The sequence below is a fragment of the Cyanistes caeruleus genome, chromosome 13, assembly GCF_971803275.1.
Source record: "Cyanistes caeruleus chromosome 13, bCyaCae1.hap1.1, whole genome shotgun sequence".
Taxonomy (NCBI): domain Eukaryota; kingdom Metazoa; phylum Chordata; class Aves; order Passeriformes; family Paridae; genus Cyanistes; species Cyanistes caeruleus.
In genome coordinates, this window is record NC_141713.1 from 10,970,246 (window position 1) to 10,993,880 (window position 23,635).

At 38.9% G+C, this 23,635-nt stretch overlaps 1 protein-coding gene and 1 long non-coding RNA gene across 36 annotated transcripts in view; one reads left to right on the top strand and one right to left on the bottom strand.

Annotated features, from left to right (window-relative positions):
• The window catches only part of SEMA6D (semaphorin 6D), a 227,490-nt gene that overhangs the window by 48,129 nt on the left and 155,726 nt on the right, over positions 1–23,635 (bottom strand). The gene's annotated exons all lie outside the window — the stretch shown is intronic.
• Positions 8,535–15,277, top strand: LOC111934125 (uncharacterized). 2 transcript variants are annotated; one of them, XR_002867038.2, is made up of 5 exons: positions 8,535–8,681; positions 9,041–9,103; positions 9,554–9,679; positions 10,505–12,511; positions 12,888–15,277. It is a non-coding gene; the product is annotated as an uncharacterized LOC111934125 (long non-coding RNA). The 2 variants fall into 2 exon arrangements; XR_015275615.1 differs by lacking the exon at positions 8,535–8,681 and adding an exon at positions 8,699–8,748.

The window sequence follows — 23,635 nt, forward strand, 5'->3', positions numbered from 1 at the left end:
CTGCAAACAGGTATACACAGAGTTTGCTTTTGACTCAGTAATAACTAAAGCAACTTATCTTCTGCCAGGAAAACACATTTCTTTCCAACAGAAAACTGCAATGAGTGTGCTGTGGTCTTCATCATTCTCCAATTCCCCTCTGTGGACAACATTGAAAAGGCCAGCTTTTCTCAGTTGTTTTGGTTCCTTTTTCTTCCCTGTATCTGTTAGTGACAGTACTAATAAGTTTTGAAACAAAAGGACAATTTGTTACTTTAGAATTAGCACCATGACTGCTCTTAGTATGGAAATAAGGTTATTCTGCTCTAATGAAATTGCTGAGCTGAATGCACAGTTTGAAGTTCATGACCCATTGAAATGATGATTTATGGAACTTTCTTGCAAATTACCTGTGTTAACATCATACGTAATGTATTTCTATAACTAGACCTTTGGAAAGAGTTTTTGTTTGCAGGATTCTTGTTTATTGGGAGTACTTTAGTTCCCTCAATACTGTCCCACAGGAGGATTTAAATTTTATAGTGCACTAGAAGCCTCTGAAGTTTCTGCTTTCAGAGAAATGCTTGGCAGTGTCCAGGCTCAGTCCACTTGTATGCATAGTACAGTGGAAAGCCTTTTTTTTGTACTATCACCAATTTACATTTGGTCTCATCTTTAGAAAGATGGGTCATGTTGTCAAGATCTGCATCAAGATGTGACAAAAGGAGGTAAGAAAAAAACCTGGAAGAGTTAACCACAACAATTCTCCTTGTCTTCTAGTCTGTGCCCAATGTTAAACCTGTTACATGAGAAGACAAGGAAAAATCAATGTGGGATCAAAGAATTAGGGGGGAGATCATGGTGCATCAGGAAGCATTTTGTTTTGGAGGATTATAATATGAAAGGCAAAAATAAATATGTGAAACAAAAAATGCTGTGGAATGAGAACAGCGTGGTGTGGAATTCCCTCTTTGTCATTTCCACTGAATTTCATTCATTGAAAGTGCTCAATATATGGCAAATATTTGAGAGGCTAGTGCCAGAGCAGTATTTTGTACATTCTGTAGATGGAAGTGTACTGGGAATCTGGTCAGCACTGTAATTGTTTATATTCATTATAAACAATCTGTGTTATTTGGCAACAAAACCTGCCTTTCTGAGTTGACTCTCATTGCTGCTGATATGGTTCTATCAGCTGGTTGTAATTTTACTTTGGGGGCACGCAAAATACACTGTATTTCTTCCAAATTATCTGTGGGAAAAACATGAACAATACACTGAAGGCCCCTCAGTCTTGTGGGACCTCTCTTGGCCCTTTTTCAATAGTCTTTAAGGGCCATAAGAGGATGCAAAATAGGTTTAGTTTGCATGTGTCTTGTAGCACTGTTATGTACATCTCCATCTTCTTTCCCGGCTTTAATGCTCAGCTGTTCTCATCTTGAATAATGATAGCAGATAAAATAATGAAGAAAATTGCTACTGAAGGTAGAATGGGACATGGAATAGGGTGAGAAGATCTTACTGTGAAAAGGTAACCTATTTGGTTTAAGAGATGAAACAAACACTATAGAAACCATGTTCTGAGCTTTCCACACAAGGCTGAGTTCCTCACAGATGTGTAGATGTGGTTTCCACAAGATTGTGTTTATCTAAGCTACTTTGCACCTGAAGGGCCTCCTTGTACCTCATATTTATATGTACTTGTGCTCCTAGCTAGAGCAAGGGAAGCATAAAAGATTTTCTATCAGGTATTTGTGAGGGAGATTCCCAGTTATTCTCCACTATATGAGGAGGAATTATATCTTCTCTCAATTATTTTTTTCTCCTAGAAGAGTGCAGAGAAGGCCTGACAATGGGTTACCCAGTAAGTTCATGGTTAGGATCTTTCACCTCATGGTCTTAATCTGCTCAGGATGGGTCAAAGCAAGGACTCATAACATGAACTTCTACATCCCACACACCTGTTCTAACTACTAGGAGCTGGTCACTTGAAAGGAGATTTTTCTGTCATTCTTGAGCTGTTCCAATTTGCAGGAATAATTAAACATTATTCAATTTAATGAGAGCTGGATTCTACAGTCCAGCAAGTTTGAGCATCCGCCTTTGGTGTCAATGATGCGGGTTTGAGTCACTCTGCTCCAGTGACTCATCAGAGCGAACAGGCACAGCTGAATTGCTGGATGGGGATTGCTTTTGCTTGATTGACGTTTGTCTAAGAAAAAAAGAAACCCTAAACCAAACTGTTTGTTGAAAGAGGGCCGATGAGCTCTGAATGAGCCCTACCACATCCCCGCTGCTTCTCTGGCCACAGAGCTGATCATACTCATGCAAAAATATTATGAGAGCATGTCCCAGCCATGTATTTTCAAAGAACATTTCATCAGCATGAATAGTTTTAGCTCCTCTCCCATGCTGGCAGCCTCCACTGCGGGGGAATGTGTTTGTGCTCACACCTGTGCCTAGAGATCACAACTGCACAAGAACATGAAAGAATTTTTCCACGTACATTAGGCTCTTTAAAAAAATTCCTATAATCTTCTGTTTTCTAGTCTTTCTTCCCTTGTCTGTTTTTGCTAAGCCTGTGCTTGTCATGCCTGTAGGCTTCAAACTGAGGAAGACTTATGCTGAAAGCAGCTGTTTCTACTACAGGAGTGCCTTCACTTTGGCTGTGATCTTCCTCCAGGAAGGTGAGGCCCTGCTTTCAGCTTACAGCCAGGCTATCCCAGCTCCACTGCGTTGACCCAAGGACAGAATTCAGCTCTGTGGACTAGGGGCTGAACTTGCTCTCTTTTAGCACGTCTGACTCTCCTGTCATCCCTTCTGCTTTTGGAATGTGCAGCAGGAGCTTCTCTAAATTTTAATCGGGCGATTTCATTTGTTCAGTACTTGAAGAGCAGGATTTATTTACTGAGGATTTAAATTTCTCCAAAGTAGAGAGAAACTAAATAGCACTGCTCTTTAAGCATGTCTCCACATTTAGAAAGCATTGGGTCACACTTTCCATTTGAAGCTTTTCTTCTTAAAAAATAATTCAGACACCCTCCTGAGACTTTTCCGGCACTGCCCCCCGTAACCCAATCCACCCCCATCAGGGAGCACAGCCCGCTGCTTGCCAGGTGTGCAGGCAAGTTTGTCACATAAAAGACTTCAGGCATAACTGCTGGCAACATGAGCTCTGAAAAGGCATTCAAAGAGGGCTTTATATATACTTAAGTGTAAGAGAGGTGTTATTTTGCTAACGGGCTTCAGCATCTATATTTCACTGTAAATGCACCTTTTTCTCTGTAAGCTATGAATGAGAAATTAGTTTTATTTATGGATGGCTTTGGTTTGGAGATAGACCTTTTCCCACAGGCATCCTTTGACATCTTTCCGTTACCTGACAGCTATCAGACCTAGTAGGGGACAACCACCATTTCTATTTGAATGAATTCTCTTGTTATTATAGTGTCAGGCACTCAGCATTGTCTGACCCTGCAATCTAGAGGCCCAGAGTGTCTGCAGTCCTGGGGAATACTTCTGAAAAATAGTGATAACTAAGATAATAATAATTCTCAGCACTCCTGTAAAGCTTTTAATCCACTGATCTCAACCAGATACTGGCACTTACTGCTAGGGGAAAGTTAAATCTGTGGCATGAGGGATCCTATCATTTGAAGGAGGAAGGCTGCAGAACAATGTGCACTGGGCTGTTAGATAGGACAATGGTCAATTGTTTTGGGTAACATGCTGATCTCATTGCACTTAATGGCAAAATGACTTCAGTGGAGCCATAAACACAAAAAAGCGTTGGGAAAAATATTGTCACAGTCTGTATTCAAAATATGCCTTTTGTAACAAAGCACTGCACATTGTAATGCAGATGTTTGCTATTTGATGCTTATTTTGTATGTCAGACTAATTATTTTTGACTATTTGGCTTCTTTGTCTGCCTAATTTCTTTCAAATTTGAATGTACAGAGATACAACTTTGTAAAGAAAGTGAAATATTGTAAAAGCACTTTGCAAATATTGACATTATGTCAAATTGATTTACTTATACATCAGATTTTTTGTTTACATTTCACAGAAATTCAAGAAACGCCACTTTTTTGGCACCAGCATTCATGGCAAATAGCCTTCAGAGTGTCATTGATGAGATTTTGATGAAGAAAAAATTTACATTTGCATGTGTACATGCTGGTATTTGCTCTAGAGAAGTAGGCAAACACATCCAAGTAGGAGGGAGACAGCTAATCATGTACCTTTCTGACAAACTGGCTAATCAATTCTATATGACTAGCAAGTACCTTGTAGCCTCACAGAGAAATTACAATCAATCCAAACTGCTAAGAATTGGGGAAAAAAAATTCCTTATTTTAAAAATAAGTTTGCATAGCAAACACTTCTTAAGTAGGTGTGATTTGTTTATGGATTTTCTACAAACAGAAGGAAAAACTAGATTTCCTTGATAAATGACTTATTGTTATTCACTGAGTCCCATTCTCCCATCTACTTTAATGAACTCTAACATAGTGAATCTTAACACCCAATATAATGAAAGTAAATTTTCACCCTTAATGCAGTGTGAATGGCACAATTGCTTTATTCTTTTATTCACAAAGTGTCAGTCATTCATTTCAGCTCTGCATCATTCAATAGAACTAAGATGTGCAGTGAATGTGATTCCAGTCATGTCATCCTGTTAGTGCAAAGTGATTCTCAATAGCACTTGACAGCACACTGCTGGATTGGCTCAGTGCATTAAAACAAACCAAATTATTCTGGTTTTATGTACATATCGGTACTTGTTGACATACTAGTAAATTGATTTAATAGCCTGTACTTATGAAGGTATATATCTTTGTTGTTAAATTCTAATACATTTTAAAGTATACTTTACATAGAAAATATTACTCTTTCAGGAAAACTGTAAGCACAAAGTTTAGACTCAAAAAATACAGCGATGCTAACTGCTTTATCTGCTCTTTGAGCAGCCATCATGAGCTAAATGTGACTGAATCAGGAGCCAGTGGTCTGAGATGCAGCTTTGGAGCAAAGGGAGTGTAACATGCTGCCAGTTACAGCCCAATTAAAAGGTGCTCTGCTTAGCTATTTGTGGCCAGAACTGCAGCCTTGATGAAAACCAAACCAACATGGTTTTTTACACAATCCTCAAGAATAATTTCCTTTAAGCAGTCTTTTGACCAGATTTATATCTTATGCCAAACAAAGGAGATGATGAATACTTCCCTCAGTTAATACCACCTTCATTTGAAAGCTGTGCACTGGCCTAGCAAAGCAATAAATAAATCCACAGTGATGAATACTGACACTCTTTACTCCTTTTTTCCTGACTCTGCTTTCAGGTCTATGCTGCCAAGCCAACTCAGACGTACAGAAAATACTATGTGTCCTGTTTAGGAAGATTGACCAGTTTCCCCTACTTCGTGGTGGTCGTTAAGGAGGAAATAATTAATCTCACTAACCTTTATGGACTTTAGTGCACAGATGACTTGCTGATGTTTTTAATTGGTTCAACAGTACGAGTTTGATGTGGTTTGCTACACTTGCTGCTTTTGCTATGAAATATCAAAACACCCAGGAAATCTTATTCTGATGCACATCCGACCTCTCATCTACCCACACAGCTGTTACTGGCTTGTGGCTTTCAACATTTGATCAGAGGGTTCTTTCAGTTACCAGATGAATTAGGATTCATTCATTGAGTCCAGATACTGAGGGGAAAAACATGTTGCTGATGCCAGACCGAAACTTTGGCACTCACGTATCTCACTGAGGTACCTCTTCATTGCTTGATTGTGCTCATATCCACTCTCTGTAGGAGTTGGTGTCATCTCCCAAAGCAGCTGAACCTTTGCCACTTAAGCATGTGATCTGACTCCTTTCAGAGCAGAGGTAACTCTAAAAACCCTAGAAAACTGTCATAAATTTGAATATATCCAGCACTAGAAATATATGAGCTACTTCTACTTTGGAAGGGAAAGAAGGGAATAGGCTGATGGAGCATTCTGAGAGTGGGAATGGGTCACTTCGGGTTCCTTTATTTTAATATTGTATAGCATTTAGCTGGAGAACCACAGTCATGATACAAACCTGCCTCCAAGTGAGACAGAGCTGAAAATCTTCCAGAAATTATCTGAAGGGTGAAGCAACACTCAAAATAACTAATTTTAGCTGCCAGCCCTTTGGTATGTTTTATTCTACAGCATTGGTTGGGAATCACTGTATGATCAGGGAAGAACTACAGAGCTACAATGGTTTGTATTTCACAAACACTGATCAAATCTGATTTAAATAAGCAATTCAGATATCTAAATAGCATGGTTGTCCACTTTGCCCTTCTCACCTGAATGTTTATTTCCTTAGCAAAACTTCTGACATAGTAAATGCATGCTTTCATTTGATTCCATCTGAACATTGAACTTTTTCTGTTATTTGAGAATGTATGAAGAGAATATAGAACAGTATGAGTGTTTGTATTACTGTTGTATTTTTTTTTTAATAAAATGATAATACAAATACCCTGGAACTGCCAGAACATTGAAATCTGAGGATTTGAGGTGGTTTGCAAAACACCCAGAAATGAAACCTGACTGGTTACAGTGCCTCATGTGATGGGCTCTCTCCTTCAGACCTCGTGGGTGCTTTATAAAATATCCTCAAATGGCTAATGGTATATGCACAAACTGCAATACTGTACCCTCTGCAAGAAACTTCATTGGCTTCTAAAGCCCAGGCAGGCTGAAAAGATACACTGCAACCATTAACAGCTCAAAGGGAAAATGGGATTTGTTTACATTTCAATCACTGATTAAACAATACTATCTAAGATAACAATCTTACCTGGACTAGGGAAAGGGTAGAGGGTACATAGTTCTGTATAGAGTGCAGAAATCAGAAGCCCTTTTGTTTGCATTTTTCATTATGGGAATTAGATAGACCAATAATAATGATAATGGCAGAAGCGCAGTGGATAGACTTCTGCAAGAAGGAAGCCAGACCACACCCAGCTTCTCTCATGCTAAAAACACAGATTATTAGACATATGCAATTCTTGTATGTGTCAAATAAAGTGGATACATGAGCCAATGGAAATATTATACTTGCATTAGTATATTACACTTACTATAGACCAGTTGTGGCAGGAATATTATTCTTTTTTTTCCTTTTACAGTAAGTGTTATGTCTTACAACTTATTCTTTGAAGAATACCTAACTGATTTGGCTTTGTCCTTATTCTTTTTATAAAAGTTGAAACTTGTTCCCACTAAAATCAGTACATTTTAATTTTGATTTCAGTGGTATCAGTGTGCAGACCCAGCACACTCTGCTTGCAGAATACTGTATTTTTCCAGTTTTTGCAGACTAGTAAACACTATTGATCTCCTCTGCATAAAACATGTGGCTAGCTAAAGGGTGCTCATCTTTATTTGGAAATGAGTATGCTTATTGGCTGAACTACTTAAGGGGTAATATATTCAAATATGTCAAAAATATATTAAGCAGTATCAGAGATTTTACAAATTTCTTAGTTTCTCATTTTTTTAAAATGAAAGCACACATATACTGTAACAGCAGCAATGCCAACCTCTACTGCTGCATACCAAGCTGCTCCTGTTGAATAAACTGAAGGAAAGGGAGACTGAGGGAAAAGGGACTAACAGGGTTAGGCACAGGGGGAATCACACATCCTCAGCATGCTTCTAGTCTGGTCACTTAGACGTGGATAAGCTCCCACTTCTGGTTCCAGAGGTAATGGCTTACTCTGATCACCTGGCTAAGCTTCTTCAACAGTCAGCTCACACCTCTAACCCCCCAAGCCTGCACCTTCTGCACAGCACGGATTTGCTTTGCCTGAAGGGAAGGAGGGAGGCATTGTCACAGCAGCTCCACTGGCAGACTGGAGCACTTCCTTCACTCAGGTTGGAACAGAAGGCTGGAGGCCATAGAGAATGTGAGCACAGAACTGTGACTTTAAAAATTAGGATGGTAAAAACTAAATGCAAAAAAAATTATTTTTTTTCTTCTTCTTCCATTTTCCACACAATCTACTCCAAATTTCATTAAATAAATAGCTTCAATAATCATTGACTCAGGTAGTCTTTATATCCAGAGCTGAATTATAATCCACTATTAAAAATTTCTGGAGTGGAACCAACCCCAAATCTCTGACCCATTGCTAATAGCCTGACTGAAAATATTATTCCATCCTACTGCCCCATACAGGTCATACAACAGGGAAGCTGTTCACATGAAAACAAAGCCTTGGAGCAGCCTGCTTCTTGCATCCCTTTCTGGTTGCTTTAATGTTCACTAAAGCTGTAACAAATTGTTTGCGTCTTAAACTTCTCTTGGCTCCTGAGAGTGGTTAGGAGAAATTAGTCACTCTTCCCATGAGTGATGAGGACAAAAGGTGCGACTCATCTCACCTAACTTCAGGCATTGGACTGACACATCCAGCTGAGGGGATTTTACAGAAATAGAGCCCAGTCCTGGTGGAAGAGATGAGTGCCCTCAGCCCATATGACAAAGGTTGCTCCTTTCCCCCTCCTGGAGGCTCCTTCAGGTCAGCCAGCTCAGCTGCACCTGGGAGCTCCCCAAATTTATGCCAATCAAACTGAACCAGCTTAGCTTGAAAACTTTCATTTGAGAAGGTGTCAGCCTCCTTCTGCAGGTGGAGGAATACTACAAAAGCAAAGGTACTACAGGACACTAAGCTGTTACAGCTCATATTGAAATATGGCATCACTCTTCTTGTTAAATTATGTACAAAACCTCACTGATGATTTTAATTTCCTTATCGCTGTGAACTGAAGAAATGTCTTATCTTTGTGGTCAGCATAAATGCTGGCTTTCCTTTTTTTTTTTCATTTTCCTAATTAGTGTATTTTCACAATCTGTTAATTCCAACTCATGAATTATTTATTGTAACTCCACAAAACCAGCAATAGTTGCTTTCTATTGCATTTGCTACAAAATGGTGGATGGAGAGTTTAATGAAGAGGAAAAGGATGTGAAAAAAAAAGCAGTTTCTCATTCCAGCTTGATCTCTTCCCAGGCAGGAAGTGGAGATCTGGGCACTTTTTGTGGACAGCTTTAATTACATGTGAAGAACCATGTGGTGAGTCTTTGCTGTATGCATTGCTCCTATGAAAATTTGCAACATCCACTGTTGCAAAAATGTAGGGATTATTTTAAAATTGATTTTATCAATCATCACAAATATTTAGATATCAGTTTCATAAATCAATATGAAATGTGTCTATGTGGTTCTACTGTTTTCAATAGCCTTAGCAGCTTTTCAGAGAAAGACTATAGGGACACACACGACTGTCAGACTCCAAGCACAAAAATTACAAAATGCCTCCCAATTCAGCTGTGACCAGAAGAATGGGATGTTTCTGGGAGATCTTCATCCACAGCCAGATGTTTTCACCCCCATTACTGAACAGCTTTGCAGCTTTCAGATGGCCTCAGCAAATCCCTAGGTTGCCCTCAGACTACTGGAGGATGACTTTAATTTGCATGTTAAAAGATAGGCAGGCTTGCTTTATAGGTTGTTTTTCTGCAGTCCCTCACAGTTTGTCCCAGAGATAAGACCTTCCCTGCAGATGGCACGATAGAAGAAATGGGAATTTCTTCTCTACAATGGCCTCTGTTCAGCACACAACCTTCCCAGTGCCCAGTAATTCTCTTGGTAAGTGTTAATGTAGTAAATAGACACCTACATACACAGGTAAGCAAATATATATATACACACATAAATTCATGGGGAGGTTTTTTCATTCAGTTGCCGTTCAGACCTCCAGGGGAGCCTGACCTCAGAACCTTTTCTCTTCAATGAGCAGGAGAATGTCTGAGGGCTATAAACATGCACTGTATAACTGCATAATATTAGCTCAAGGGCCTGCATTTTGCAGTTGGAGTTGAATGAGCACCTAAACGTGTCTGCTTTTGGCAGCAAAAAGCAGAAAGAACAATTAAAGAGGTTAGTGGGCAGGACATCAGGCAAAACAACATCCCCAGAGAGAGTGTCCCCATAAAAAGACAAGCCTGGCTAAGGCAAAGGCTGAGTCAATCCCAGTTGAACACAACATTCATCTAACTGGATTAATCTGCTAATAGGACATTTATATTAATTAAACAGTTTGAAAAGCATTTGTGAAGTTTGGTTATTGACAAAGTGAAAAAAACAGAACCTACTCGGTATGCCTTGCATCTTCCTAAATTAGCAACTAATGAAAACAAATTGTATTTAAAGGATTTTAATATTAATTAAGTTAATGATGACATATTCCAAGTAGTACACTTAGCATCAGTCTGTAATAGCAATCTAACAGATGTTGGCATTTTTATTATTAATTATACATTTCATTATCAAACGATGATTGTCAAACAACATTTGACAGCAAAAATCATATAAATGATTCACACATTTTATATTGTAAAGATGATACTGTGCTTGATTTTATAATATGCTGGCTTTAATATGCCAGATAAAAAATATTTTTTGTTTTTGCAGCCTGGAATACAGACAGCTCCTGCAGAACACCAAAGACTGACTAATCTAATATGGGTTGAAGCTCTCAAATAAAAACAAAACTAAACAGCTGTCACATTTGAAGGTGAAGCATGTATTTTAAGATTACCTCAAGTAGCAACAGAAGGTAAAAAATATCAATGTATATATTTAACAAGCATCGTTTGCCTCTGTCATTCATATGGTTATGAAACAAATATGTTGAGAAATACTGGTGGTAACAAGTTGCCATTCAATCAAGATAAAATTGGGGAATGATTAATGCAGTATTTGCAGTGTGAGTGCATTTTGCATAGAATTCGTTCAAAATTCACGAAGTTTCTTTTTTAAAATGAAGCACTGGAGTTATCTTATTGATTTCAAATCACATTACATGTATCCTGCAGAATGCGATTTCAGCAAAGTCTGCTGTAGGTACAGTAAATATCTCCAAAAGAACATTTGGGAAGAAGTGTAAATCCCTGCTGCATGTCTGAGCAGAGCTCTCCAAATCAAATACCGGCACACTTATCTTTATAATCACCCAAGATGATTTTTATTTATTTATTTATTTATTTATTTGCTTACTGTTTTCTAGCTCAGCATAATGTTTGTTCATTGAATAAAAGTTAAATCCTGTAAGTGACAGTTCTCTGAGGGCCATGCAAATCTCAAGACATCATTCAATTTAATACAATCAACCAGTAGTAGCATCTGAGATGTTACTGAGTCACAGTCAGCTTGATTTTTTAACAGAAAGGCTCATTTAGTAACTGTTAAACAAGTCATAAACACCCTTGCCAAACTCCTCACTTCAAAAGGCATGATTGGTAAATGAAAATGGATCCAAATTACCCTCTTTGCTTCTGCAGGGCATGAAGAGCTCGGACACAGTAATAATTCTGTCTTCCTGTGTTCCTCATGCATGCTCACCATTTCAGAAATAAGTTTTTTCAATGATCTCTTCTCCTCCTTTTTTCAAGTTTCACAGTTAGGCTATCCTTCCCATTCTGTATTAGCACAGTTCACAGGAAGGCTATTTCAACTTCGTTTTTTAACACTTATCTGCTTAAAGTGCACATAATGTATGTCTGAAATATAGCCATTATCCAGAGCTCTGATTGTAGCAGATTACTCTTAGCTGACTCACAGAAAATTGTTTAACCCTAAAAACCTAGGGTTTAGTCACAGAAGTGTTTTTTTAAATTTTATCAGATTAAAATGGAACAGACTGATAGAACAAACTTAATTTATTTTCAATAACCAAGGGACACTGTCTCATTGAAAATATTGTATTTTTAAGGCATGGCAACAACACTGAGGTTGCTCCTCAGCAACTGGTCACTAAACCCACCAGAAGTACACAGGCTGCATGAGCTGGTCATCTGTGTTAAGGCCCTTTTAAATTATTACTGTGCACAGATGTTAAATACTGAATTTCTGCTTCTCATTGCTATGAATATGCTCTCTTCATATCTCTTGCATAGACAATGGAATGTGAACAGTCTTTTCCACACAGCATTTCTCATGTAGTAGCATGATACTGAACCACTGGGCTTCCAAGTGCCCCAGAGGCAATTTGATTTGTGGCCCCCACTCTTTTAGCAGAAGATTTGCTTAAGGCTGAGGATAAGGAGAAAATAATATTTAAACTGACAATTTCTAAGTTGTACCATTGCCTGAACGTTCTTCTTTTGGAGGATTACTCCTAGAGGATCTATTTAGGGTTTGTTCTGCTTTGGTCTTTTTATGTTTTATTTACCCTATGCCTGTTTACTGTTTGCAAAATACACAGAGCATGGAATCTCCAAGGGTCATTTTCCATTGCTGCCCTCTGCTGCATTACCAGCAATCTGTTATCCAGCACGTGCAGAAGCTGGGCATGATTCAAGGGCATAAAGAGAAATTTCTCAATAGTTGGTGGTCATAGTTTTCTTGGGCCATGAGGCCCTGTAATAATCCTCTTGGAAAAATCCTAGGCCATTGCTTGTTTCCATGTTTTCTGTGTGGGTACCACTGTTTATGGATGCTAAATCTGAACCAGAGTGCCTGTAGTTATTGCAGGCCACATAGCTCTCAGGCCTGACTGAAGCCTAGCCTGGGAAATTCATGAGAAGGAATTAAAACAATTCTCAGAGATACTAAAACAGCCTTGCAGGTGTTGTTTTGCAACCTGTTGTTTCTCCTTGCAAGAGACAGTCAAGGGGGGCAGAGTGCCCCTGACCAATGATAGTGGTGTAGTACTTTGTTAACCAATAAGAGTTTCCTTTCTGTACTTTTCCACGTATCTGTCTATAAGACAGGGCTGAAGCAATAAACTAGGAATTCTCCTGTCTGACTCCCATGAGAGTCCATGGTCGTTCCTTAAAGCCGTTCCCAATCGGAGCGACAACTGTTCTTTCCTGGACACTGGTGTTTGACACATGGCACCAGCCCCTCGGCCTGGCCTACCAGCCCCATTGGCAGCACACACCCAGTGACAATGTTCTCACCCATTTGCCCACAAGGAGAATTGAAATTCAGTGTGGAACACATCAAGATCTACTTTCATTTCATTTGACTTTCCATCTCATAAGGAGCACTGAGAGCCTCTTATCATAAGCAGTAACAAGGTTTCTTCTTGAATTACTGAGCCTCAGCTGTACCAGAAGCTGGCAGATTTCCAGCATAACCTATAAACTGGCTGAAGCTGAGTAAACAAATTATAGTGAATTTATAGCGCACAAATTTAGCCTCTCGTTCTGTTTGTGATGTCAGTGAATATTTTACATCTTGTTTTGCTTCATTCAGAATCTTCTGGCAAGTAATTTTATACTTGTATGTGGTGAGTTTTTAGGAAGTTTTTGGGATATTCTAGTCTCAAGGTGTTGACAAATTTTCACAAGGGCTTTCATCCCTTTCTTTTGACTAGGTGTCAGTTAGTATTAAGTTTGCTCATATTCAAGATTACAAAGTAGTTTCTGCCTGCCTTTTTTGTGGGTAATGAGAAATTTTTCCTTAAGACATCATGAAGACACAAAGATACAGTACAAAAGGAAATGACAAAGGAAAAAAAAAAAAAGCCCAACAAAGCCAATGAATATTGCAGTAAGATTTAACTGCAAAACTGAGCCAGAAGCAAGAAATCAGGCTTGTAGCCTTAAGGTCTTTCCTAGACTGAGGTTTAGCCTGTTGTGAATCCTACCTGACTAAAACTTAATAGAAGAAAGTACTTAGATGTTTATTGTAATATAGTAGAAAAACCCTCTTATTTTTTCCTTTCCAAGCTAAAATCATATTCCTTACTGCATAAACCTAAATCCCATTGGCAGAAGGTAGAAAATCCTATTGACAAAAGCTCAGACTGAGTGTGTACATTTCAGTGCAAAAGTTCCATTCCCTGATGACAGATGTGGCTACGCTGCACAGGGCAGGATGATGCCAGTCCCCAGTGAGCATGGCAAACCCAGAACCAGAGTCCACCCTCAACTCTCCTTCATGCTGGAGCTGTTGGAAAACAGACCCAATGCAAGAACTACTTCAGCTCTTCCCAGATTCCTTTCTTATCCTCTCCTTTAGCAGGATAAATCTATCTTAGATAATTTGCTCTGTCTTGAGAAAACTGATTAATGTGGATATCTGTGGAAAGACAGAAGACACTGGAATATTTTCAAAGAAAAATCCTTTTAAAGGAAGCTGATGCAGGCTAATGGAAGTATTAAAAGCAATTATCAAAATGTTTCTGTATTTTCCTAGCTGTAAACTGAGAAGAAAGATTGGTATAAAACTCAAGGAAAGCTTTAGAAATGTTTTAATGACATATAAACCATGAAATTTTCAAACGATCACAATCCAGATGGTGCAATGCTTTGGAATGTGGTGGTAGTAGTTTGTCACAAGACACTACCATCCATCCTGGCTCTGCACCATCTGCATTCAGGAAACTCAACCAGACCTCTTTTCCTGACTCCCTAACCTGCTGCCAGGCCTCCATGCCCATGGCAAGTTGTATTCATCTATTAAATGCATTTTTTGCATCCTCAAAAAATTCTGCAACTGCTCTTATGCCTACAGAGGATTAGCAGGAAAAAGTCACACTACCCATGTCTGAAATGGCTGGAAATTCTAGAGGATCTCAGCTAAACTTGATTAAACCTCTCATTAAGCTCGTGGCAACCCCAGGTCCAGTTCTTGCTCCAGATACATATAATTAAATGGTTTCATACATTTCCCTCTCTCTTTCACACATATGCAACTGGCAGAATCAGCTGATGGCTGTTTGGAGACCTGGGAACTGTACATTTGCTGCTGATATACATTTCAGAGCTGGAGGACAGAGACTAAATGAACTGATTAGCTTTTTAGATGTGCCTTGGAAATGGACTCTGACCTGAATTCACTTTTTGCTTGAGATTAGTTTACTTACCTCCCTAGCCTCCCATGAACAATGAGCAAACACAGTATTTCAAACACCCTTCCCTCTAAAGGCAGATTTACAGAATAGGCTCAATTTTAAACAGAAAATAAGTACTTAATCTATAATGAAAAAATAGTATTTGAATAAAAACTGAAAGAAATTGATACTATCCACAAGACTTTTTAAAGTTGGAAACTAAATTCACAGACTGAATATTTCCTTAAAATTAAAAGAGGCCTTTTGCTGTGTTAACATTTTTCCTTCTGTGCTGTTGCAACCACTCTCCCACTCCTTTATCTGACTGATATGGTAATAACGGGTCCTAGGGCCATATGTTCAAATACATTAGAATTCATGATGGCTTTGTTCTAGTTTCTTAGTTCTTACTAAGACTGACAATCTTCAAGGAAAATGGGCTTTACTAGCACAACTTCCTTAGCATTGTACAAGATGAACACACACAAATACAGTGCACAGGTGTTTGTGCATGGGTTGTAGGCCTGCTCCTGTCCACACCTGCTCCTGGTCATACTGGGAACAGCTGCCTTGCCTTCAAAGGAATCTCCTGGCAGTGAAATTTACTGGCAACAATTTCCAGGATCAGGCCCTAGATATGTGTAGATATGAGGGGAGGCAAGACTTTGCAGGGAGGTAAGAGGATCAGAGTCACAGAGCAAGCTGGCACATGCATTCTGAGAGCAAGAGATCCTAACCTGGCCTGATCCTGCCTGGCTGCAGGCAAACTGTTCCAGGGACTGCCCTTGGCCACAGCCCCATGGGCAGCCTGGGGCAGACCTCACCACCTAAAGATGTGCTCTTGCAGAGTGATGCTCAAGCTAATACAGACCTTAGCAGTACCTGCATGTTCAGTAGAGAGGGTTGAAAGTATTTTCAGGGTATATAAAATTTACAGATATGCAGTCTCAGAGGGAATGAAACTATTCAGAAAGTCAGATCATGTTGTAAAACAGTTTGGCCAAAAGAGTAAATTCAGAGAAGTATAAATGTTATTCATTGACATTTTCTAGGTGAAATATTTTGACTTTTTGTTCCAAAATAACATTGCATTTTGAAACTGACAGACCCATTTGGTTTTTGGGATGAAAAAACCATAAACAACTCTCTTAGAAAATCAAGTTCTTTCTCTTAGGTCAGGCAAAATGTTTTGCGTCAGCTGAGACTGACATTTAAATATATTCTTTCCAGGCCAGACACAAGCAGAAAAATCCAGCTCTAATTTTGACACATCCTGGTAAATGTATAAAACTGAACAATTGTTTCCAAATATGTACAACTATTGGGAAAAGCAGCAGTTCTTGCTTCAGCTTTCAAGCAGGGATGTAGTTATTGAATTGGGTTACTTAAAAAGCACCCACCATTCAGTTTCATTAAAAGCTCTTCCCAATTAACAAAACAGATGTGTTTAGGATTACAAAAAAACCAACCACAGACTTCCTTAGAGCTTGTCTAGTCATAAATATGGCATTAGACATGCAAAGATTTTCACCTCTCCTCAGATAAGACATTCCAAGGTTCTCCTGGCCAGCCTTTAGGACTCAGGATCCCATTTTATGAAGTTAAACTACTTTAGTCTGTGACCTTTAAGATTAACTGTTTGGGGATTTTCTTCTCACGCATATTTTTAATCTGTTATCCAATTCGTGCAATTGTTTTAGAGCAACTGTGCTTGTGAAATGCACTTTGTAGAGCTTGAAAAAAGAAATAAGTGCTAAGGAAGGCTTCTTATTTATACACCAAGGCTGTGTATTACATTTGCATAATATGATATCAGAAGAAATAAATGGCACCAGAAGTAAGTGTATGGAGGGAAGTGCTAATGAGCTGTGCAGAACAGGGACAGTATTTTTTTACAGAGGATATGGATCTACATTTTGGGAGAAAGGAAAGTTGTAGAATTTTTCTCAAAGGAAAAGCTAAACAAAGAGATAGTGGACCACATTTCCCTCCCTCCCTCCCTTCCAGAATTTGTTAAGATGTTTACAGATCTTATTCTGAATATCAATAAAACATGCATACTAAGCTGTACAGCCAGAAAACATACACAGTGGAGCATGGTATTGCAAAGGCAGTTTAATGTGGTAGCTGTGCTCCACTAATATTATGTAGAACAGTGAATGTACCTGAAAAAGTCCAAGACACAGGTGCATTTGTAAACACTCAAACACAAGACAAATATATCGCTTAACAGGGTTAGCCCAGTTAAAATAAAGTGAATCTAAAGCAGGGGAAATAAAGCCAGCTAGAATTATCCTGTGCTGAGGACCTCCAGGAGATGATGGTTAAAGAAGGACAGTAGCACAGGCTCAGCTCTGGGTTGTCACATCCTTCATATGTGATTTTTTTGACCCAATCTATCACTGTGCTGTGTACAGATATTTGAGAAAGGGAGCAAGTTCATGCACCTGTTTTTTAATCTTTGGAAGAGGATATTCTCCCCCGATAAGCATGCCTCCATTTCTGCTGAAGTCAATAGGAGTTCTACTGTTGACATCCACAGAAGCAGAACTAGCTCTTAGCAGCTGCCATCCTTCTCCTCTGGCAAAATTAATCAGTGTTCCCCAAAGGCTTCAAGACCCTCTGATTGATGCTGCAACAGTACAGCAAAGGGTCGAAGAGGGCAAGGAAAGGCTGCAGAGTTTACAGCAATCACACCTCTAAGGGGTCCTTATTACAAGTCTTCCATACAAATGCAGAAAACCAAAAGACTTGAATGGATGTTAAAAGAACTCTTTATTAAACCTGGCTGCTCATTGTGCTGCTCATTGAAAAGCTAGGAAATATTTCTTTAAAAAAAGCTACCACCACAACACTGATTCACTGCAAGGTTTTTCTTGGACAAACATTCACTGAAGAAGCAAAACAAAACCAAAGCCCAAACCAACAAGCTGTTCTCTCAATTTACAGCCTTTTTACAATACCTTGTATTATTGATGGGACATGGCTTCACAATCCTTTTTTTTTATACTTTATTTTTTTTGACATTACACAGAGATGACTGCACAGTGCACAGCCAGTCACTGCATCTGGTGGATAATTTTATATCCTGCTCAGATGCTGGAGTATATATGGTCCCATGGTGAGTACATCCAATAGACTTTTTTTCTTCAATGGGGCTATAAATACAAGTAAAGGCAAAGTACTGCACATAAGGTGCTTATATATTGTTTTAGTGAGAAGTGAAAGATGCTGGGGATTTTGGTTGTGTGGATTTGTTCTGTCTTACAGCATACTGAATAAATTGATATCTTTGTTCATGGAAAGGTAAATTTCTCCATGGCCAATGTGTTCCAAAAAACCATTTTTCCGAGGCATTCTCTAAGGCAGCCATCTACCTAAAGTATTTTTTTGTCTTGCTATCACCATGGTCAGGGATGCAGTTAAGACAAATTTTGGATCTGCCACTTTATTCTGGTTCCTTCTGGTGACATTTTGGAAAGAAGTTTCCTGGTATGTGTTAAACCTGATGGTGAACCATTTTGTAACTTTTTGGCTTCAGAGTTTACAGTTGTCACTCATTGCTAACACTGGTATAACGCCCATTCTGCATATTTTAGTGTTACTAGGTTTAGTAAGATCTAGATAAAACTGTGTGAGGAAAAGATTAAATTGTTCAAAATCTCTCCCAAGACATAGTTTTGGAAACTAGCAGAAATTCTGGAAAAAGTAAACCTCCTCAAACCCTGTATTTTTTCCTAAAAAGCCAGAGATACAGAAACACAACACTGTAGCCTTTAGCCTACCATAGTAATACTTTGGTGTCTTCCGAAAGAAGCAAGTATCAAATCTTTTTGCTCACTTACATCTTCATGACTTGTTTTTACATGAAGTGAGGCAGCCTAAGTACATTATATTCTAACAGTCCAAGCTGGGATTGGGAAAGTGCCTGCTCTAAAGAATGCAAAATTCTTCTCTGCTATGAAAAATTTAGTCTAAACCCACTGAAGAGTGCTTTATTCCTCAAGTGGTCCCAGTGAAGTCACTGCAGGCCCCTGTGATGGAACTGTTACCCAGTTACACAAACTTGTTATCCTAAATCTGGAGAATAACAACCTCCAAGGTGCAAGGCACTAGGTTGTAATACAGTGGAATCTGTAGTAGTAGCTGCCTATAGGGAAGTTTTCAGCTGCCTTTGAGTTACAGCACAGAAAGGGAACAATTGTACTGCAGTATAGTGGAGGAAGCTGTACTCTTGTTATTAAACTTCTGAAAAATAGTAATTTCCTTTTGAAGAGGCATCTGAGTATTTCCTTTCCTGGTCAGAACTACTAAGCCTTCTGGGTTTTATTTTCTACCAAACTTAAAACTTACACTTTAGGACTCTGACTTACAGACTGAGATTCATCTTCCTCTTTAAACAATTTAGACTGTGGTGTACTGATGAGTTCCTAAAATCAACTTTAAGAAATCAGTCTGCAGAGAGAGAAAAGAGAGAAGTAATAGCTGCACTGCAGCTGCCCTGGGAAAGAACTTGGCTGCAAGGGACCCCAGGCTGACAGGCTGGGGGCTCCCTGCACCCCTCTGCACACACTGCAGGTGTGCCCTGAGGCAGGCAATGCCTCCTCTGCACAGCACTGCCCTTGTGGGGACCAGGCACATCCCTGAGCTGTACAGCACAAAGCAGTCCTGCCCCTTTCTACATCCAGCTCATTTATCTAAGGGGTTGCCTTGCATTTTAATTGTTTGCCTTGCAAGGTGAGAGTCTACAATTGTGAGAATGAAGTGAAATCAGATTGTGCTTTCTGTTTTCTAATCCATAATCCACAATATTTTTTATCTACTTTTTCAAGCACCAGTGTTTTGATAATCAGAAATTCTCAAAAACCACAAAACCTCCTCTTAAACAGCAATCTGGGTTTAGGCAGAAAGCTCTGTCAACTCTGGCTCAGCAGTTCGTTATCCTGGTTAACTGGATCAATGGTGACAGCTGTAATTACGAGAGATGAGATTGCCTGCACTGTAATTACACCTCAATCTTCAGTGTGAGATGGACTGTAGGACGCACACTGCAGATTCTCCCAATTACAAACAGGTTATAGAGAGCATGGTACTTCTGTGCTAATCATGTTTGTTATTATATAGAATTAAAAGAAATATGGCACCAGTGAAAAGAATTGTTAATCTGAAGCAGTTTTGCTGATTCGAAGGCATTAATCCACAAAGGTTTACTGCTACGTGGGTTTTCAAGATAACAACACTACAGAAACACAGAAGGGTTTTTTTAACCTAAACAGTTACTAACTATACAGCACATTACATCTACCAGTACTTTCTCCAATACTCATGTGCAGACAGTGTTTACAACAAAAAAGTTCTCCTTTCAAAACCATTCATAAAGTGTAGGAATAATTCTTCAAAATTTTTTAAACCCAATGTAATATGGCAACATGTGCTGTGCCTGTGAAAACTTGTTCGAAGAGCAAGGATTAAGAATAAGGAAAGTGTATGCATTTGACCTTTGATTTAGGTTTGAAGACATCAACAAGGAATGTAACTTAAGGAAAAAAGTGTGTATGCAGGTAAGAGGACGCTAAAATACTTATTTTCAAAGCCAGTGAAACTATTAAAGACCATATTCTAGTCTGCTTCACTGAATACTCAGCCTTCTCTGGTTCTGGACTCTTGTTTTTGCTTTCCTTGCGGAAGGATTATATATTTTTTTAATTAGGTTTAAAAATGTTATCTCTGATTTCAAACCACATCTACATACACGTATTAACAACTTCTGTTTCCCAGGAAGGCCACTTTACTTTGTTTTTATGCAGCTCTTATTCTAATCTTGTTTATTTTTCAGTGCACAGAAACATCTATGATTCATGTTTGGGGGAGAGGGGACTGAGAGGAATGAACTAATATATCTTCTTCTCTTATTTTCTTTCCTCTCTTTTTTTTTTTAAAACTCCTGAGGCTTAACTATGTCTGATATATTAAAGACCACGTAGGTTTAATGAAATCCATTTATGATTTTACGAGTAGAATCTGTCCCCCAGCACCACTTAAGCTCACACATAGGCCACCACAACAGAACTGAAGTGGCTCGTTCGTGGGGGAGAGGTCTTGCTCCTGCTCTTTGCAGAGGGGTGAACTGGAGTTCCTAGCACTGAAATCCAGTTTTCCATCACACTCTCCTCTGCAAGTGCCAAGTGATGGCACTGCAGGGAGAGCGAGCACCATCTGTCTCCACTGCATGTGCTCTCCATGTGATGCTTTGCAGTGGGAAGGCAGGGTGGTCTTTGCAGGAGGCTGCTGCTCCTGCTGCTGCCTCTGCTCCTCCTGGGCTGGCCCAGAGCAGCGCTGGGGATCACAGAAGGGCTCCACGTGCCCAGCAAGGACCACTGCGCATGGGGACCTGTGCCAGGGGAAGGGCAGGGGCACATTACAGCACCAGAGCTGAGTGTTGAGAGCTGAACTGATTGCCTGCATCATCACACACCCCTGGATCCAGTGTGCTGCCTCCTGGGGCTGGTGGCAAATGCACAAACTGTCCCCAGATTTTGGGCAAAATTATCTGTGACTATTGCACAAGTCAGAATTTTCCAAATAATGTAGTAAATTGGGAGGGGCAAAGGAAGAGGTAAGTTTTATAGTTCAGCTCAAAACTAGTTTGAATCTACTTAAACCATCACTCGATTGCTAATATAATAACAATCCTCAGCAGCATTTTACTGCTCCAAACAGATATTAAAAGTAAATGTTTGGACATCATATATTCTGGATAATTATTTCTAATCACGACCATTTTCCTCCACTCTCATTTTTTGTGTATGACTTGCAATTACCTTTTTAACAGTTTGACTGAAACTACAAAACACCATGGAAGATTTTTGAATTAAACTTACATTATCTTATCAGGCACTCTTACTGAGCCTTATATGATAAGCTATTGGGGATAATTAATTTATTTAAGCTATGATTTCCCGAATGATACAAATAGGTTAATTCACTGCTGTCTATTTTGAAAAGTTTGGTATTTCAAAATGAGTCTGTGAAATCCTGATTAAAAGAAAATGCTTAAGCATACATTAAACCTTAAGCATGTGAATCCATTGAAGTAAATGGCTCTGCTTGGGTATTCAAAGGTAGGCATGTGCTTACTGCTTTGTTGAGTTGGGGCCTCAGACATTTCCAGAGATTTTAATATCACATTTGCAAACCAGATGGTAGTGCCTTAGTTTAGTAACAATGGAGCAAAGTGTCCTTCGTTTATACTTTAATCTCAGAAAATGAGATCAAGACATTTTCAGCAACTAGTTGATTGATACTATGTGAAAGCTGAACAACCTTGTTAATTAGGCAGTCCTGCTGGAGTGTCTGAAGTGCATGACGAAACATAATTAAAATATACCATTACAGTGATCTGTGGAGGCAACCTGCTTTCACCCTCCCTAAAAAACTGGCTTTCCTGAAGGTGCACTGTGGCATTACAGGGACAGACAAAAGAGTGCTGCCATGTGATCCAGCTACAGAGGTTAGCAGCTTTCAGTTTTAGAAAAGGATTAATCAGACTGGAAAACTTAAGACAAAAACTGGCTTTCTCCAACTACAGATCTAAGTATTCAGCAACTACATTCCATTTTATTTGTTTGGATTCCCCAGTTCACAAACACAAACAAATAGAGTAACTTAGTGGACTCCAAAAGGCTCCCACTAACGCCCGGTGAAGAGATCCTTTTTGGCACAGCAGAAAGACATGGATGGCTGACGAGAAATTTCTCATCTGCACTGGCCCAAGGCAATGAATATTCAAGAGGTGCTTACCTTAACCAGTGGAAAGAAATCTTCAAGGAATTTGGAAGTAGGAAAGGAGAGACAAGAGGGTCAAGTTAATATAATCACTTGTCTTGTAAACAATGAATTTGTTGAGACTGTCTTGAAATAGTTTAGTTTGGCTACAGTCAGAGCTGCACCGGGAAACTTCATCAAACCAACTTTATCTTTAGATAAGTTTTCCACAGCTACTTAGTAACTTGCTTGGTTTGCAGATCACATTCTGTATTTTCAACTCTCTCAGCAAGCTCAGAACAAAACTCACAGATGGATGCACTATTTTGATGCAATTAACAGTATATTTAGATATACTTGTATTACACTTCTGGAGTCCGTATAGAAATGTTTAGTTTAAAATAACACAGAAACAATTGGTATTTCCGTAGTTTTAATTACCATCAAAGTTTGTATCCACTTTCTGAGATCTGGAGGCTGATTTTGGCTTGGATATTTGTTTTGTTTTGTATTTATTCAAAGACACTTTGTGCAATTGAAAATATCCTTTCCAGGGATGGCAAAATAAGATGCAAAAAACCATCTCAGTCAAAACTCTGAATACTAGAGAAACTATAGTGTTAAAATAGATGGCACTTTGTAGAATAAACTATGTAGAATAAATATGTTCCTAAGTTTAACTGAGAAAATCTTTCTCTACAGAAATATCAGTCTCCTTTAGGTAATACTGTTTCTAATTCATCACATATCAGCATTCAAAACACAGTCTATTCCAAAAACTGCAAAAGCAAAACAATGGAAGCATGTTAAAACCCTATTATTTATTTAAAAGTGGTAAAGAATGTGTCTTAAGTTATACAAAATTACCATATTTTTATTGGTTTTAAGCTCTGGGAGGAAATGTGTATGCAATTATAGTATGTCTTCTACATCTGTCTGCTGAGTTTATAGTAAGAATAAATTGTGGTTAATCATGTACAGTCTTTTATTTGCTCATA